Here is a 5,292-nt window from a genome sequence, read left to right as displayed (position 1 = left end):
GCTAATTTTTTTTAAAAAATCACTTCTTGTGATTTGAAATGAGTTTTTATAAAATTATATCCCCTGCCTCAGAAAAAAAAAAGAATTTTTTTCCACAGATGAAGACTCTTACAGAGATCTATAACTGTTTTAAATACAGACAAAACTTGGCTATAGAATGCCCTTCTCCTATTGCTATATCTACAATTTAAATCTGGAACCTAAAGTTTGTAAAAGTCATGGAAAATGTGGCAAAAACTCATTGTAAAATACAAAGATCTAGGACGTTCACTGGTAGATGATCTTCTAGACATGGCAAGAAAACTGCACTATAAAAATCTCAACAATATGATTATGGAATGACCATGTAAAATAGTTACTGAAACCCACACTAAATAGACATATTAAGACTATGAATCCTTTGAAAATGGCTAGATAGGAGCAGGCTAGCACCTCCAAATGCTTTCTTGCTATTGGAACTTGGGGATATAAATTTTTTAAGAAAAAAATCACAAATCCATCAATGTTCAAGATAGCATTACATCTGTGAGGGGGTAGGAGCAAGGCTCCTTGTATCATTGGTATTTTTGCATGGGTTAGCAGTATTTTAAAGACCCTAACAAACAACAATTTTTGATTTACACTTCCTCTAGTTATTTAGTTTTTTGTTTAGATTACTCAAACATTAATTAGTTTGCTTAATACATTTGAATCATGGTCATAGTCATGAATAATCCCAAAAGTGTTGCAAAGGCTGATGTGACTCTTGGGAGGAGGTGGATGGCTGAGAATTGTCTAGGCATAAACAAAATAGAGTCAGGACAGGATGGTTTAACTTTAGTCGCTTCAGTTGCCCAAACAATACCTAAATAGTTGCATAATGACTTCACTGAGACATGCCAACATTGATTATGAAGATTTTACTTTGTCTATATTGAGTATTTTGTGGTTCCATTTGAGTTTTAAGATTGCTTCTATATCTGTTAATTGCAGTATGAAATTAAAGAGAATAAATTCAATCTGTACATTGTTTTGTATTATACAGCCAATATAAATAATGATCAAAACAATGAGAACTGTGGTAATGATGGAAATTATAAAATCCTGGCTTGAAATTGTATTTCAGAGTTGTTAAAAAATAAAGCAAAATAATGGTTACACATAAATAGATACATAGACTGAAATTATATACCCATGCAACTGAGGACTCTTGGTTTTGACAATGACCAAAAAAGTCTACCGATAAAAATACAGACTATCTAACAAATGATGTTGGGAATACTGCTTACCCATGTGTACAAGAATAATACTTGATCTATATGTCTTATTTTACATAAAACTTAAACACATGTGCTGGTTAGTTTTTTGTAGACTTGAGAGAAGCTAGAGTCTACATTTGAAAAATAGAGTCCCATTTGAAAAAATGGAACCTCAATTGACAAAAATGTCTCTATAAGATCAAGTTATAGGACATTTTATTCATTTGTGATTGATGGAGGAGGACTCAGATCATTGTGAGTGGTGCCACTGATTAGCTGATGGTACTGGTTTCTCTAAGAAAGCAGACTGAAGAAGTCATGAGGAAAAATCCAGTAAACCACAGCTCTCATTGGCCTCTGTAATATCTTCTGCCTTGAGCATCCTTGTAGGAAGCGGGTATGTGTGTGGCAGCCATTCCAAACTGGCGCCTGGGGCTACCACCTGACTTCCTCATATGCCCCATAAGAAGCCACGCCCACAGGCAATATTGCGCAGGCTCACTGCTACTCATAATCAGGCCATCTGCTACATAGGACAACGTTGAATCTCGCGATACCGGCTATCCTATTGCATGCACTGACGTGGCAGGTTCTGATTGGAGAAGGCAGAGGGATTTAATGGCAGTGGAGGAGAGGCTCGAGGGCTTTTTGCTGACTGTAAAGGTTTCTGAATAAACTGCGTTGAGAAGAAGAACTCCATGTTCATCGTCTTCTGTCTGCTGGTCAGATTGGGGAGCGACAAGTGTTGGCCCGTAAGGAGACTTCAGAACTCATCGCAGCTAGCTGGAAAGTTCCAAGGTAAGTGGGACAAGGGAAAGTCCCCAGGTAAGTGGGACAAGGGAAAGTTCCCAGGTAATTGGGACAAGGGAAAATTCTCGCTTCAGAGACTATAAGGTTCCCAGCATTGGGACAAGTCGCATCAAAAAGCTAGAAAAGGGTAGCGCTACACTAGAGCAGTTAAAAGAAGACTGATCTCAAAAGTCTGAAAATGGAGATAGTTCTGAAGAGGAAGAGGTCTTGGAGGATGAGTTAGAGAAGCTGGAGCAGGATCTTGCGAAAACAAAACTGGAAGTAGAACCTACTGCGCCAGGGCCACCTCGGCCACCCCGTACACTCCTACCAGAGGCTCGGGACAGAGTTTTTGCTCAGAAGCTTGGAGGGAGCTTAGAGCTCAATGTTTCCCAATGTTCCTTAAGTGACCAGGAAAAGTGGTGATGGTTACTATTTGCATTAATGGCTTAAACTGCTTCTTTAAATTTCTTGCCTGGATTTATACGGGTTCGGCAAGTATGTTCTCAGAAGCTATACACTCATTATCTGATACTTGTAACCAGGGTTTGCTAGCACTGAGCATCAGCAAGTCTGTTCAGACACCAGATCCATCTCACCCATACAGCTTTTCAAATATGCGCTATATTTCCTCATTGATTAGTGGTGTTGGTATTTTCATGATAGGCGCAGGACTCTCTTGGTATCATGGAGTAATGGGATTGCTTCATCCTCAACCAATGGAATCCCTTCTATGGGCATATTGTATTTTAGCAGGATCTTTAGTGTCTGAAGGAGCGACACTTCTTGTTGCCATAAATGAACTTCGCAGGAGCGCCGAGGCCAAGGGCACATCATTTTACAAGTATGTCACAGAAAGTCATGATCCAAGTATGAATGTTATACTATTGGAGGATAATGCAGCTGTTTTAGGAGTGATAATAGTGGCTACCTGCATGGACCTTACCTCCATTACAGGCAATCCATTATATGACAACCTGGGTTCCTTGGGTGTGGGCACCTTACTAGGTGTGGTCTCGGCATTCCTTATCTATACTAACACCGAAGCACTCCTAGGACGATCCATCCAACCATAGCAAGTACAGCAGCTTACTGAACTCCTGGAGAGTGACCCATCAGTAAGGGCAATCCAGGATGTCAAAGCCACAGACCTGGGATTAGACAAAGTCAGACTTAAGGCAGAAATTGATTTTCAGGGACGAGTTGTTGCAAGATCATATTTGAAAAAGCAAGATTTTGACCAAATGATGCAGGAAATTCAAGAAGTGAAAACTGAACAATTAGAAGCCTTTATGCTTAAACATGGAGAAAACATTATTGATACTCTAGGAGTTGAAGTAGACAGGCTTGAGAAAGAGTTAAAGAAACAAAATCCTGAAGTTCGGCACGTAGCTCTTCAGATCCTATAGACAGGATGAGTGAGTCACTTGGGCCATGAAGAATGCTTTTACCTTTTCTCCATATATTGCACCCTCCCATAATAAGACCTTTTCAGGATATAATTGGACTTATCAAAATCCCACTCAGGCCACAGCAAGTAATCCCTTTGATGTTTGGCTTTTGTGTAGTATTAATGGTAGTTGTATAGATTTATTGCCTACAAAGTGTTTCCTTTCAGCCCATACCTGTATGTGTGTGTCCCCCCCTTGTGTTTATTGTATATTTTGGTAGTTATAATGGTAGATTTTTGAGTTGTGATAATAGTACTTGTTTTTATGCTATGTGTTAGATGTAAGTCATGCTGCTAATCTTTGTAAGGAAATTTCCCAGTATCTTTCAGGAAATGGTCTGTGGAATTGAGAGATCACAATGAGAACTTCTCAAGTTGATTGTTCATATTAACTCAACTTGAGTGGTTGTCTCCCTGGCCTCCAGATTGACTGAATGGATACATCAAGCAATGTCCCACCTTAAAGAATGGGTGGGTTTTGGAGGTTTAGCCCTGTGCCTATTACTGATCAGTGGCCTTGCCAGTTGGTGTATGTGCAAAAGGAGAAAGCAGCATGGCAGAGAACAGGCCTTGATAGTGCAGGTGTTTGCAGCCGTGGAGATGGGACAGTTTCCCCAAGTGTGGCTCGGCATGCTAGAGTAGTCAATGACAGGTAATATTCCTTGGACGTGTTACCAACCTAAGACAGGGACCAAACCACAGCTGTTTGACTCCCAATGACGGGTAAGGAACATTGTCACAAGGAACAACCTAAGATATGCATTATTTCTGCCACAATTTAAACAAAAAGGGGGAACTGTAGGAAGTGGATGCAGGTGTGGCGGCCATTCCAAATTGGTGCCTGGAGCTAACACCTGACTTCCTCATACACCCCTGAAGAAGCCACGCCCAGAGGCAATATTGTGAAGGCTCACTACTACACATAATCAGGCCATCTGCTACATAGGGCAACATTGGATCTCACAATACCTGCTATCCTATCACATGCACCGATGTGGCAGGCTCTGATTGGAGAAGGCAGAGGGATTTAAGGGTGGTGGAGGAGAGGCTTGAGGGCTTTTTGCTGAATGTAAAGGTTCCTGAATAAACTGCGTTGAGAAGAAGAGCTCCGTGTTCGTCATCTTCTGTCTGCTGGTCAGATCGGGGAGCGACACATTCTGTCCTATTTGAGTTTCTGTTCCAACTTACCTTCAATGGTGGATTGTGTTGTACCAGTGTAAGCCAAATAAACTTTTCTTTCCCAGTTTGTTTTGGTCATAGTGTTTCATTCCAGCATTAGTATCTTAAATTAGGACACTCCATATGAGTCAAGAGTTTTACTATAAGACCTGGAATTCTGAAATTGCCTGAGGAAATTTTTGGAACACACTTCAGTATATAATTATAGACAATGACTTTTTGAAAGGATTGGTATCAGCTCAGGACACCCAAAGACCAAGTTCTCAACAAAAAAGTGATTTTTTACCTTAGTGGAAAAAGAGCAGGGAATGAGACAAGAGATAGACAACCAGAAAGAAGCTGAAGTAACCAAGGGAGAAGGGGAATGAGTGTCTGTCCCAAAGGGACAAAGGACCACCTTTATATAAGAGGAGACAAAGTAAGACTCTGATGAGCCTTAGCTTATCAGGGAACCCCTGAGTGAACAACATGGACCTGGGAATCAATATAAAAGCAAGAGGAATTTTATTGTTCCAGCATGCTGGAATCATCCTGCATCCCAAAGAAGAGGCAATTCCAGGCACTTGTTCGGTGGACCTTTATACAGTTTCCAGGGGGTGGAATAGAGAAACAGCAACTAGGCGCAATATGATTGGC

General features: G+C 40.6%; 1 pseudogene; it reads left to right on the top strand.

Annotated features, from left to right (window-relative positions):
• Positions 1-2,422: 2,422 nt before the first annotated feature.
• LOC114612453 lies at positions 2,423-3,436 on the top strand (annotated as a pseudogene).
• The last annotated feature ends 1,856 nt before the right edge of the window (positions 3,437-5,292 follow it).

Source organism: Grammomys surdaster, unplaced genomic scaffold (genome assembly GCF_004785775.1).
Source record: "Grammomys surdaster isolate TR1022 unplaced genomic scaffold, NIH_TR_1.0 126158, whole genome shotgun sequence".
NCBI lineage: Eukaryota > Metazoa > Chordata > Mammalia > Rodentia > Muridae > Grammomys > Grammomys surdaster.
The sequence above is the reverse complement of the archived record's forward strand: the minus strand, read 5'-3'. Positions and strand labels throughout refer to the sequence as shown.